Source organism: Vanessa cardui, chromosome 10 (assembly GCF_905220365.1).
Source record: "Vanessa cardui chromosome 10, ilVanCard2.1, whole genome shotgun sequence".
Classification (NCBI taxonomy): domain Eukaryota; kingdom Metazoa; phylum Arthropoda; class Insecta; order Lepidoptera; family Nymphalidae; genus Vanessa; species Vanessa cardui.
The window spans coordinates 1,668,935-1,684,373 of record NC_061132.1 but is presented as its reverse complement, the minus strand read 5'-3'; the positions used below and the strand labels follow the sequence as shown (position 1 = coordinate 1,684,373).

The window sequence follows — 15,439 nt, the reverse complement described above, 5'->3', positions numbered from 1 at the left end:
CGTGTTTAGAATTAAATATGACTGTATATATGTATGTGTGGATTCTTGAGGACGTGTGTGTAAAGACATTCAATAGTAACAACCAAGACATATATTTTCAATTTTTTTTTCTTGTAATATCCGGGTAGGCATATGACTCCACTCCACCTGATGGTAAGTGGAAGTGGAGTCCAAACGCGAAGACGACTAGTACGGACAGCAAAAATGAGTTGCACTAGTCACCCTCGCCATGACGGCCCGCAAGATGCCTCTTCACGCCTCGTTTGAAGGCACCCAGGTTGTAAGAGGGAGGAACACGTGTACATCAATTTAATATCACTCGCCACACTAAAAAAAACATAGTTGATATTATTCTGTTAAATAAAAGAAACTCTTTAAGGTAGCAGCATAATGAAAATTATTAACTAAAAAATTGCTATACAAATCAACGTGTCACAACTTTTCGGTAAGGTTTTTTTATATTTCCAATGTCATATTTGCCCAAAATACTTGTATAGTCTATGGAAATATTTCAGTGTTGCCTGTTAATATTTTACAGTACAAAAATAATCGACACCAAACTAATGGTAATATTATAATAATCGAATAATAAAAGTAGCGTGTAACAAAAATATAATCTTATTTATTGAGGGGACTCTAAATAGGATCCGATGAGTGGAGGGGCACTTAACGCTTTGATGTCCACCCCCCCTTACCGTTAAAGGTGGGATGCATAAAGACACTGAACGATTTTTTTTTTTCTTTTAAAACCTTCAACCAAAACTTACACGTTTTGATCGCGAACACAGTTCAAAACAAAATAATTTAGACTATGATTCTAACAAGCACGATGGCGCAGTGGTTGGAGCGTATGTATCTTAACCGATGATTGCGGGTTCAAACCCAGGTAAGCATCAATTATTGTATCTTAACTTTTATGTTTATAAGTTAAGTATAAGTTAAGTATGAACCTAATTTCTGTTTATAAGTTAAGTATAAATCGGGGGATAAAATTCACCTAGTCTAATTTAAATGAAATGCTGTCACGTGTACTGGATAGATCTCGTTTTGAAGCAGCGTGGTGCGATTAGCTCTAAGCGATTTCCCAAGGAGCAAAGGAGGCCTTAGACAAGCAGTGCTCCATTTACATTACTTTAAAAACTTTTTAATCGTCACAACAGTTACCACCAATTTAGAAATGAGATAGCGTTAAAATTGACATGAATATCATTTACCATCTCCATCATTAATAATATTTATATTATATGTATCGTTTTTTAGCATTCAATCTAATTTATTAATTAGATTAAATATAGAATTAATGGTAAAGCTATGTTTGTATGAATTTTATTTTAAAAGCGAAAATCATGCCTCCAGGACGATGACTGCGAAGACGAAAACTTACAAGTCTTTAATTCATTTACATTTATGTAAGTAATACATATATATTTTATGGTTTAGGTTGGCGGATGAGCATATGGGCCTAATAACGACAATACTTAACCAACCTTTTGAATTGAAATGTCATTAGTGCCTGTTCACTCCCCTTCAAAGATTTTAAACCGGAACCCAACAATAGTCCTGGGCAGTGTTTATATTGTTCCTATGAAACATAATCAGCATTATTGTGGATTATACACTATTGTTATAATAACATTTTATTCAGATCCGCTGTAACTACAAGCGTCAAAAATATTTTACATTAAATATAAATCTCTCTCAGTGTATCACATCTTAACGTCACCTACATATGGTCAGTTTTCTTTCTTTGATTACAAGTTAGCCATTAGACTTATTTTGCCGCTAATATATGATTTAGAGGGTTGTAATGCGATTTCGCACCCTTCTTATTAGATGTTATACGTTATCTGTGGAATATTTTATTGGTTACTCTGGACAAGATACTCTGTATAGTTATATGATATTTAAGTATTATATTAAACTAGCTATGACCCGAGACTGCCTTCGCGTCTAAGGGAAGAACTATTTATTTACTATTTACATTTAGTAAAAAGTTCTTGAAAAATTTCGACGGTAATTAAATTCAATAAATAATATAAAATGTACAAAAAAACACTTTGGAATTAGCGTAGTTGATATAAAAAGGCGATCTTAAAAATATTACAATTAAAAAGTCCCACAAATTTAACGTATCTTATATATATTTATCATTTGAATTCAAATTGATGTTTCTTTACACAGCTAAGTGCCATCAATAGTCGTATTGTTATTATTAACTATTAATATCTCTAGTTCATAATTTACATTGTAATAATTCCAAATATAAATATTTGAATCTTCCATTTATTAAAATTAAATTGATTACAATATTAATAGTTTATTTGAATTTAGAATGCAAATCTTTTTTATTTTTATTGAGACTAAGTGGTGTTGGCTTTTTATTTGCAACCAAGCGAATACACGCAAAATGTAACCTTTGTCAATGAATAGTAATATAAATAAAATTTTAACAAAAAGAAAAACCGACTTCAAACAAAACATTATTTTAAAACAAATGAATATGCACGAAAAAGTAATAAAAATAATTGCGTATTCAACATATTTTTTAGAGTCTTCCTAAGTTAAATGAAATGAAAAATATGAGACTACTTAAAAGTCGATTAACGATTATATCATGTAGTTATAGTTATTGGTATATTTGGAGCCGGTGTCAGCCACGGTGCCCTTGCCCCAACAATCAAAAGAAAAAAGCGATACGAGCCCCTTGATTGATTTGTGTAAAAGGTAATTTGTAAAAACATATTTGTTAAAGTATTCTCGTATTGTTTTTTGATAGATATACTGTAGGGTTTTATTGGCTGACACCGACTCCAAATATAACAATAATTATAACTACATGATATAATCGTTAATCGACTTTTAAGTAGTCTCATATTTTTCATTTCATTTAACTTAGGAAGACTCTAAAAAATATGTTGAATACGCAATTATTTTTATTACTTTTTCGTGCATATTCATTTGTTTTAAAATAATGTTTTGTTTGAAGTCGGTTTTTCTTTTTGTTAAAATTTTATTTATTTTTTGATTTTAAGTGAAGCTGATGTTGACTAACTAATTTTTTTTAATATGGATAGATTAAGCGTTCCGTTTATATGAGTCAGAAACTACTTCGAGGACAATTACAAAGGAAACTTGCGAATAAAGCAAAAATAGACTTTCGAAAATGCGGATTTAATACGTCACGCGGCGTAAACTACAAGGATCCCTCGAAAGAGCTGTAATCGAACTCAGCAAAAAAACTTTGAAAAAGACCAACTATATTTCGCACATCATATGACATCACATCACATACACAAAATTTGATTAAAGATAGTAAGAAATTCTGCCCCATATCGCACCCTAACTGCGAGCCGTATAGGAGTTCCATCACTACATAGTATAAAACAAAGTCGCTTTCTCTGTCCCTATATCTTTAAATCTACGCAACGGATTTTGATGCGGTTTTTTTTAAAAGATAGTGTGATTCAAGAGGAAGGTTTGTGTATATAATACATGAACAATATAGTAAAGAAACACTGATAATTTTAGAAGTTTGCGATGTGATGTCGTATATAAACAAATTCTGTAGTATATTTAGTATCAGTATTGCACCCGTGCGAAGCCGGGGTGGGTAGCTAGTTGATTATAATATTCGACTATGATAATTACATAAACATAACCACATTACGGAAGGTGACTCAAATATCCAAATAACCTATAAATAAAAGATTCGACCGAGTATCGCTAACGTGCTCCTCAGAATTGTTCCGTTCCCTTCCGTTCCGTTACTTTGTCATGGATCCTGTGCTCAGAACCTTACCAAACTTTCACCAAATTACCCTTGAAGTATATATTTTATAATAAAAAAAGAATTATCAAAATTGGTTAACGTGATTTTCAGTTATTCACCTATTTGTCGCGCATATACATAATGCAAATTTAAGACTTATGTCGTTTTCACATGGATACCATCATCGGAAAAAAAAATAAAAAAAATGGGACCCCACGGGAAGCACTACCTTTCAAACAAAAAAAAAATTATCAAAATCGGTCCACCCAGTAAAAAGTTATGAGGTAACAAACATAAAAAAAAAAAAAAAAAAAAAAAAAAAAAATACAGACGAATTGATAACCTCCTCCTTTTGGAAGTCGGTTGAAAATATACATATGTATGACTCTAATTACTTGTTATGTCGATCAACACTAAGCCGCGTATCGAATTCCCATCGAAGTATTATAGGTGACAGCCAAAGAAAATCAGTAAAGTAGCTGTAATTATATAGAGATGATAATACCACCGGAATCGCTACTTTTTATAAAACAAACTCCCCCGACCGAGTGTGTCTGTATGTTCGCTATAAACTCCAAAACTACAGAACGGATTTTCATAGAGTTTCACTAATGAACAGAGAGATTGATAAGGAAGGTTTATATAGATAAACTTTTAAGGTTTTTGTTTAAATAAATTGAAATAGAACGACAATTAAACATGTTGAAAAAAAGCAACAAAAGAAATATAAATAAAAGTTACAAATATAATTAAAAAAATTATGTCCACTCTTGCGAAGCAGGGATTGGCCGCTAATTTAATATATACGGTTAGATTTTACTTTGGCATTTAACAAAACTAATGCCCCGGGTGAGGATCGAACTCACGACCTTAAGATTATGAGACTTACGCGCTGCCTACTGCGCCACCGAGGCGATGGTGAAATACATGAATATGGAGAATCATTTAAGTTTGTTTTTGTCGAGTCGAATTAGAAAAAGTTCAGTAATTTTCTATGTTGTCTTGGGTTTGGGTGTTTGTGGTACCGTCGTTACTTTTGATTTTCCATAATACAAGTGCTTTAGCTACTTACATTGGGATCAGAGTTATGTATGTGATATTGTCCAATATTTAAAAAAATATATTTATTTAAAACAATTATGCACATACAAATTATGATTCTATTACTGATTTCAGAGTCAACTTTTATGGCATTCAAAAATCCAAAAATTAAAAACAGTTCTTCAAGCTCTTTATAATTCCACAAGTCAGTTCCGATTTCTTAGTGGATAATTTGATACAAATTTAATTAAACTGCCTTCGATTCCTCAACTGACGTGTAATCTCCCTTGCTCAGGCAGGAATGCCTGCTATGCGTCTCGGACCCCAGTCTTGTTTGTGATTCTACGCAAATTCCCATCTATCAATAGGTCGAAATTCTTAGCATTGACGAAGGAATCCTATTGTATTAACATATGCTTGTTTCTTCGTAGAAAAACTTCTGTTTAACATTTTGTCAAGTTCACGTTTGTACAAATTAAACAATGTTTTCTAAACTTATAAAGTAACTTTGTCCTATTTCGAAAATGGCGGCGATTCGAAAACAGTCTTTCAGTATTTCAGTCAGTTATCATCAGTTCACTCACTCTAAAAATCTGTGTGTTTCAATGAGTTTCTGAGGCATGAGTGAGTTAACACAGGGAACTTTCAGATTCTGTTCTCCCAATGTAAACACAAGGCCAGTCTGTTGGAACAAGATAGTATAGTACAGTAATAACTGCCCATGGACACCTGTAACGCTAATAAGGGCATAAATAATACCATTATTTTCTTAAAGTTGATTAACACGCTGCCAAAGTGTTAATCGACATACGAGGCGTTTAAGACCTCATATAAAAACATAATACCGGTACGCGGTCTATTAGACCCCCATAACGTTTAAAAAATTAAATTCAATGTGATATGATCGAATTTTATTTCTTTAGTGTGGTACGTGGTCAAAGAGACCCATTAAAGTAGGTACACCGTAGCATGATTTCAATAGGCATCATATAAATATGTTTGTCACTCTCCTACAATATATAATTAACGTTACGGCCTCCACACGACAGCGAAATCTATGTTTTTCTTAGCCATACCACAATCAAATCAAATCAAAATAAACTTTATTTAAGTAGGCTTTTACAAGCACTTTTTAATCGTCATTTTACAATTAAGTGAAGCTACCACCGGTTCGGAAACTAGATTCTATCGAGGGGAACCAACAAGAAACTCAGTAGTTACTCTTTTTTAACATTTAAAAAAGACAAAGTCATGTTAGTTAAAAACAATTATTTAAATTAGTATATCCTGCTTGGAAGTCAACAGGTATTAACTCTTCATCATCAGCGCTTTTTTATCATCTACATACGAGGCATATTAGACCTCGCTTCGCCTTGAATGTTATTTTAGCTGAAATTACTTTTATATCACAAAGAAAGCTGTATGTTATATGTCAGAACGGCTCTTGATGCTATGTGGGCGCTCATAGTACTATTTAGGCTAAATATACTTGCCTCTGTTCAGACGAAATCAAACATGCCGTCTCGGAACACGTTTTTTTTTTTTTTAATTTTCAACATAGCCGACATTTCTTTGAAAAAGCTGAAGGCAAGGCAATTATTTCTTGAGTTCTTTCAATACCGTCAAAGAGAACCTTATAACTGCGCAAACTTATTTTATGGCTTGTGTGAAATCGGTATTCTGGAAAATATAAGTTTTCAACTTGAGTATAACAAGAATCTTATTAGAGAAAACCCGACAACTAGCTGTTGCTGACGACTTTGCCTATTTATGATAATTTTAAACACAGAGAAAAATAAAAATAAATTATACATAGATTGAGAGAGTCGAGATGGCCCAGTGGTTAGAACGCGTGCATCTTAACCGATGATTGCGGGTTCAAACCCAGGCGAGCACCGCTGATTCATGTGCTTAATTTGTCTTTATAATTCATCTCGTGCTCGGCGGTGAAGGAAAACATCGTGAGGAAACCTGCATGTGTGAAATTTCATAGAATATCTGCTACATGTGTATTCCACCAACCTGCATTGGAACAGCGTGGTGGAATATGTTCCATACCTTCTTCTCAAAGGGAGAGGAGGCCTTTAGCCCAGCAGTGGGAATTTACAGGCTGTTGTTGTTTGTTGTTTGATACATAGATTTGGCCCTAATAGAACAGCATCGCTACATAGCGATCTCTTCCAGGAAACCAACGGTGTAAGTTAGGATAGCTCATAGAATATGAGGTGGGTGGTGCTCTAATAATAGATAAAATACTATGAGTTTATTATTAAAACTATGTAATAAATGTAAATATAGAATAAACAAATTATATATCTGTTGAGCCTTTATTGAGCTAGAGGCTTAATAAAGCCCGCTGGTCTCAAGATTCTGGGTGCAAACGCGAGGTAGGGTGCTTAAAAATTTATTTGCCTATCAGTAACTGCTTGGATTTTGGAACTTTGAAGTGGCTACTTAATCTCTCGTTCCTCAGGAAGCACGTAAAGTTTATTTTATGCTATTATTTGGTGGAGGAGCATATGGGCCACCTGATAGTAAGTGGTCACTACTGCCCATAGACAAAGCTGCAAGATTCATTAACCATTCCTTTTATCACCAATGCGCCAATCACGGGAACTAAAATGTTATTTCTTGTGTTTTTCGTGTGCTTTGCGCTTAATCGTACCAATAATACTGGCAAACTCAAAACATCGTCTTATTTATTTCCAAATTAATCTATTTAGATAAAATCCGACATCTTTACAGATAAATAAAATTGAAGTGACTGTATTAAATTTATAAATAATTGAATTTTTAATATAATATGAAACAAAACGAAAATAATTTTAATTTTGGCCAGCTATCGGTATGTCTGCTAGTCCTAACAATAAATCTAAATGTTTCAAATTGAGAATAGTTTTGATATAATATAAATATCTTTTGTATACCGCAAATTTTACCTTTTACATCATAAAATAAAGGTGTGGTTTATACAATACTAACGACCCACCTCGGCTTCGCACGAGTGCAAAGCTGATACTAAGTCATTAGACAATACAAACCGCTATGTTATGTTTCAAACGCAGGGGGCGTTTGAAACCTGTATTATCATCGAAAATATTCATTTAGATTACATACAAGAAAGAACTATATTGATCTATGTTCAACGCACGATGCATAATTAATTGTATAGGAATTAATTTAGTACCTATTGCTTACTCGTTACTATACTACTACTACATACTATATACTCGTTAAAAAGTAAAGGATAAAAAATGGTTACTGTGGATTATCCCTGAAAAATACACACATAGTATCGCGATTTTTTTTGCAATGTAAGCGCATAAATTTACATCAATGTAGAAACCTCGAAAATTATCAGTGTTTCCCTACTATATCATATAATATACATATAAACCTGTCTCTTGAATCAATCTATCTATTAAAAAAAATCATTAAAATCCGTTGTGTAATTAAAAGATCAAAGCATACATAGTAAGAGATAGCGGTAAGCTACTTTGTTTTATGTGTAATGATGATTATGACGATGAAATTTTATTACTACTAATCAGTTTATTTTTATAACTTACTTGTAATTTGCGTTACAGCAGATTGTGAATATTGACTTAACTTTAATATAAGGTAAAATATAACATCAATATTAAAATAATAAAAGCTGTAAAGGCATTCCTTACATCACAAATGCACCACTTACCTTGAGAAATTACCTGTCATATACATTACATCTGATACTATTTATCCTAAAAATAATAACTATTGCATACGACTTAGTAGTACCCAGTGGACTTCCTACAAAGTCCTTACACCGAGAAAGGTAAATATAATCAAAATAAATATTAATACATACACTAAGTACATTGACAGACATTATATGTACGAAAATACTGAAATAGATGTAGAACATTAAGGAGTTAGCCGGGGGCAGCGCTTCTTTTAAATGAAGAGGAAAATTTTAATTTCCTATCGCGTACCGACGCTAGGGATGCGAACGATATCTATATTAAAATCACCGATATTTATGTTAGTAAATTATGATTAAATATCGATTCATATTTTTGTGATATATTTGTTATCTGTGTATGTTTTGTTGTTTTATTAATGTTATAAATTGTATTAATTAACCATGATTTTTTTTCTCATGAATTTTTTTCTCGAATAATAGATATTTTTTCCGGGAACTAGCCTATGTGATATTCCAGAGTATTATCTATATCTGTACCAAATTCCATTCAGATCCATTCAGCCGCAACAAACATACAAACTTACGCATTATATATTAGTTCGATACTTCTTTCTATCACATTTTCAATATTTATAAAATTATTAAGGTTCACATTCAATATTAAGGGGACTACATGAGCTAAATGCAAGTTTTAAAATGCCAAAAAGTATATAATCCAATGCAATAAACCAAATGAAAAAAATATATGTTAATCTTCAGGATAGATGCTAGTTATTAATTGTGTTGAAAACATGATGTAATTAATTTGGTACGATAGAAAAAAATCGCAAAGTTACCTCTAAAAAAGTCTTTTTTTGTTTTTTAACTACACTTATATACCTTCAATAATTTTGGTCTTTTGTCACATTATTCTACAAACAATATACTAAAAATTTATTATCTTAATTATTTAGTAAAATCAATAGATTTTTTTTAAATCAGATTTTCTTATTTTCGACCAAAATGCGTAAGCATGTGTGCGTGAGCGCCTCGTACAGACACTGCCGGCCGAGGCCTGTTGCTATACAGACGTGTCGCTCTTTTCACCGCATCGTTGCGAATAAAATCTCGTAGATTTTATTTTTGTGTAATTTTAATTGTAAATTAATTGTCGAATATTATTCTTTTATGTAAATAAATATATTAAGTTAAAATAGTCTAGTTGTAGTTAGCCATTTATTTTTTTGTTAAGTTATTTTTTATAAAGTTTAATTTTGTAAACATGGGAAATAAAGTACAATCTGTGAAGAAAACTAAAAAAACGTTCATATAAATTAAAAAGCCGAACATATGAAAGATAATATGAAAAGGTAAGAGTATTTAATTAGTAAATATATATATATATATATATATATATATATATATATATATATATATATATATATATATATATATATATATATATTATAAATAATGATTATTGGAAACATTTATTAAAAACAATGCAATTAGTTCGCATAGAATCAGATTTTTCGACAGATTTCTTACAATCACCATGGAGTATTTGGTCAATGCAAGCAAGTCCTAGAAGAATGTGCGGGTTCGATCCCCGCACTCTGAACTAAAATTTTATTATTTTTAAAGGACTATATTTAAAAATATATATATATTTTATAATTTTTAAAATTTAATTCCTAACAACTATGCATTTACTTTTTCAGAATTAAGAAAATCGAAAAAAAATAACACGGAAGCTATTTTCTATTACGTTAGAGTTTAATTTTATCAATTTTGTTTATAATAGGAAATATAGTTATGTATGGATGAAATTTAATAATAATAAAAAAAAAATACAAATTAGCACATCACATGAATATTTAGTGGTGCTTGCCTGGGTTTGAACCCGCAATAAGATGCGCGCGTTCTACCCACTGGGCCATCTTGAAATATGTAATTGTTGTGAACCAAAGAACTAAAATATTTAGAAGTGTCATATACGTAATTCAATATTTTTTAAAGATTGAAAATAGTATCAATTGAAAAATTTTAGCTCGTAGCTTCAGTGAAAGTGGGTGAAATATTGATTGCAAGTATCCAAGATATTTTAATAACGAACGACGACGAACGAATAATTAAAAAAAATATTTTAATAAAAAAATTGAAACGAAATTTATTTGTTTTTTTGTTAAACCAAAAATAAATAAAAATATTTGAATTTAATTGAATCAGTTTTATTTCAAATATCAGTCAAAAACAATACAAATAATTCTAATATCCAAACTATTTTTATGAGATTTATGACTAAACCCACTGTGATTGACCGAGTTAACCAATAATTCTACTAATCCGACTTGACGATATTATTTTTATAGTAACTTTTTGATGCTGACTTTTTTAACTTAATTTTTTTTCTTTGTGTACCGATATTAGTAAAACGAACAAACTACGCTTTTTGTCAGTGTACAAATTACGAACAGTTCCAATTTTATTTAATAAATCGCTTAACAAACTTACAAAATTTAAAAATAGGTACGATTTAATATTTAGTATTACAACTAATTGAATTGATACAGTAAAAAATAAAGAAAAAAATGTTTAAATTAACTATTTTTTGTACATAAAATAATAATAATTTAAGTTTAATTAATTCAGTTTAATTTTATCATAACTTTTTAAATGACACAAAGAAATTAAAATAATTCTGTTGTCCTGTCTATTTTTATGAAATCTATGATTGATAGAATTGATAGAATTGACTTCGCTTCGCTTTCGCTCGGCGCGGCGCGCGGCGGTTCGGCGCCATCTATTGGAATATTCAGGCGTAACCTCGCCGCCTCGCTAAGCGTAGTGCGCGCGGGGACATGCCGTTTTTGTCGTTAGTGTAAGTGTGTGCGCGTGATTCTCAAGGGCAATTAGCTCCTGTAGTCCCCTTAAGGTCACGTAGAGATAAAGACAGTGACTCTAATTCGTGGTTTCACTTATTTTAACAAAGTTTTCATCTAAACTCATTAGTCTAGCTTATTCTAGCTTGTTGCCGAGTGTATGATCTATGTTTGGTCACATTTATTTCAATTTTAATTATATAATTATGTTTTTATATATATAGTATTTTCTTTAGACTCGTTCTTTTTTTTAATTCAAAGAATGTAACTATGACCAAGGCCAGCATCTACTGGAATAGTATTTTGAATATTGACTTCTAAATATTTATCAAAATCAAAATAAAATTTAAATTCTAAAGAGAACAACAGCGAAAAAACATTGGAGTTACTCTTCTCCGACATATCGCTAGGTCGTCTGGTGGTGGACAGAAATCTAACTAATATAAGAGCAAAAGTTTGGATGAATTTATGTTTATACAATCACTCCAGATAGATGAGTCTCCTGCTCGTTTAGCACAATATAACATAAAATGAGAAGATTCTGGAAAAATATATTTTCACGCCAACCTATACCATAAAAAAATAACTATGAATGCATCACAGGTTCGCATTTATAGGTATTCTGTATTGAGTAAAAAATCTGTATGTAATATGCACTAAATTACAGGAAATGGTAACAATTTACATTCATAATATTTGCGTAACAAAAATATCAACTGCCAGCGATTTTATGAATGAACAATGTTATTACGACGAAAATACCGAATGACCTCAGACCCGAGGTCTTGAATCAATTCGACATCAATATGAAATAATTGAATGATAACATATGGGACGAGTTTGTCGAACAATCAACGAATGATGTCATATTGACCAAAGTCGATATGGCGGCGCGTTCGCATTCCTCAAATCACGGCACTATTTCAACATTTTTCTCATGGAAATGTGTCTATACAAAACTATCTTCACGAGCAGTCAGGGGGTAAGATATAGTATATATTCAAAAATCGTAAAATCAAAAATTTTAAAAACGCCGCGAATTCCATTGTCATTCATTAAGAGTCTATTTTTCCCTTGCGGAGAATGATGAGCTGATCCCAACTCGCTGCTCTACTACTTGCTAAATATTTTTTTATGGTATAAGTTGTCGACGAGTATATGGGCCACCTGATGGTAAGTGGTCAGCGCTGCCAACCTTGGAAACTAAGTTGTTATGTCCCTTGTGCCTGTAGTTACACTGACTCAATCACCCTTCAAACCGGGACACAACAATACTGAGCACTGTTATGTGGCGGTAGAATAACTGATGAGTACCCAGACAAGCTTGCACTAAGCCCTACCACCAAGTAAATTATATTTATAATGCAGTCATGAGTCCTCCCCGAGTTTTTCTTATTCATCCAAGTGATGAAATAGTGCATTAAGACTCGTTATCACATTCCTATCAAGATTCAGGACTAGCAGTTTCTGTTCGACTTCTATCATTGCCAATTTAAAAAGATGAACTATATTTGAACCTAGAACGCTTTAATAATTGTAAGCCAGGTAGGATTCATTAAAAAAACACTCATATTATTTTTTTACTTCAGGCTTTCATTGGAAGTCGACTAGACTCATTGGGTGGTATTTTTAAATTTTATTTTTATCAAGCACATTTCTTACCAAATATTTTATCACTATTAAATTCCAAATTCAAATTTCTTATAAATAACGTTCGACTCCCAAAATATCGTATTATTTTATTTACGTTGTAGTCACCGTCGAGCAATGGAAACAATCACTGATAGAGGAATTGATTGTATAGTATCCTGTACGCATCAATTTGTGCATTTTAGCTAGTGTAGTCACATTGTTTCACGATTGTGTCATTGCTTCCATTGATATTTACTGGAGAGCGATCAATTTCTGATACCAGTTCGAACTGGTTTCAATTGAAAATCAACATGTTTTGCCAGCATTTATTCGTTTCGTATACGATTTTCATTTGTCTATTTATAAGTATAGTATAATAAGGAATATTTTATATACGTGTAGTACCTCAAATTAAGATAAACACTGAATAATTATACTAAAACATCAAAATAAAGTTATTTTAAGACGATACCATACCAAAGCGAAAATAAAAACAATACATATTTTCTGCCGTGTTTAATACACATATAGATATTTAAAAAAAAATACTGTTTATCAATTTCAGTTAACACAAATACCACCTTTTCTTTCCGGGAATATATTTTAATAATTTATATTTTAAATATTTTATATAACTTTATGTTTCAATTAGCTAATTATATTTCACCCATCTAGGCTTAATTATTTTGGCTGTGTTTTAATAAAACAAAATCATTTATTTTATATCAATTAATAATTAAATTATTTAATTCAAATAACTAGACAAACAATAATCATACTAATTTATTTGACATCGACTATCGATAAATTATCGATATTTAAAGCACATGACTACGCCTAACCTCCGTCGTTAAAAATATTGCTGTTTGAACGTGGAGTTCGCTTAGCGTTTTAATAAATTTGGAAAATTAAAGATTCATATCTGATGCCTTCACTAGGTAATACACCCGGCTCCCCCCTGATAAAGATGCTAAATGTATGAGGGTACTTAAATATTCAAAATTCGAAGAGATCTTTGTGAAAAACTAACGAATATTTTATTGCAATTAATATTAAATTTCACGACCTCCGTGGTCGAGCATGTACACCGGTTTTCATGCGTCCCCACTCTGAGGTCCCAGGTTCGATTCCCGACCGATTCGTTAAAGAAAAAGTTTATTGGTTTTCTATGTGGTCCTGGGTCTGCGTGTTTGTGGTACCTTCGTTACTTCTGATTTTCCATAACACGAGTGCTTTAGCTGCTTATATTGGGATCGGAGTAATGTATGTGATTTTGTCCAATATATTTATTTATTATTAAATGTTTACGTTTATACTAAATATATGAAATGACGTTTTGTTGTAATGTTCTACTCAGCGGTGAGCTTTGTTTAAGATCGTCTGGGTAAGTATAATCCACTCAAATTACATATTCTACCGTCAAATGGGCAATATAATATGTGGTCACCACCGCTCTTAGACATTAGTGTTTTAAAAAATATTACCATACCTTCGTTGTCGCCAATGCGCCCTAACCTTGGGATCTAAGATGTTACTTTAAGATGTACCTTGCGCCTGTAGTTATACTGGCTCACACACCTTTTAAACTGAAGCATAGTAATACTAAGTATTACTGCTTGGCGATAAAATATATAAGTGTGTAACCTACCCACAAGAACCTGCCACCGAGTAAATATATGAAAGCTACCAAGAGTTCAAATCTCATTCATAACAAAGGCGCAATATATATTTTTTTATTAATATAATATTTAGAATTTAATTTTTAAAATTTTGCCTCACGCACACTAATGCATTTTGTATACACATGTGTCACATTTTACTCATACACGCACGCTGATAATAATTAAACATAGGGGGTACCTTCATAATAAAATAAATGTCTATTGACCTTAATAATACTTGTTACTGAATTTATAGCATAATTCTAGTAATTGAAGTCACTTTTATTATTAATAATATGTACAAGATATATTTTTTTCTTTTTTATATAGCAGGCAATGGTTCACCAATATACTGCCAATATGACAGCCAACAATTCCGCCATATTGTTTTGACGAGATCGTTTTACCGAATATTTCAAAAATGGAACGAAGTACCTTTGAGTTAATTGCATCATTGCTTAATTATTTATGTTTAATTAGAAAAAGACCCCCGAGCTAATTATTCCTACGCTTATCTGCCGAATGATTTATTTCGCCCCCAATTTTTTAAGATCGCTTTTTTAATAATTACCGACTCGCCGTTCAGAATTCGATTTATCTCACTAATTTAATTAGAAGATATATTTTTGGGAGCGATTTTAATCTTTATTGTTATATAGCAGTGTCGCGCGGTATCACCCGTGTTTTGGTTATTGTAATAAAGTTTTAACATGTTTCTATCTGAATAATACGCGCTTGCTTTTCTGTATGACCACCTCCGTGGTCGATTGGTGTGTACACCGGTTTCATGGGT

The 15,439-nt window shown here is 31.7% G+C and overlaps 1 non-coding gene across 1 annotated transcript; it reads right to left on the bottom strand.

Moving 5' to 3' along the window:
- Positions 1-4,610: 4,610 nt before the first annotated feature.
- On the bottom strand, positions 4,611-4,683 carry Trnam-cau. Its single transcript has one exon. It is a non-coding gene; the product is annotated as a tRNA-Met (tRNA).
- Between the last annotated feature and the right edge of the window lie 10,756 nt (positions 4,684-15,439).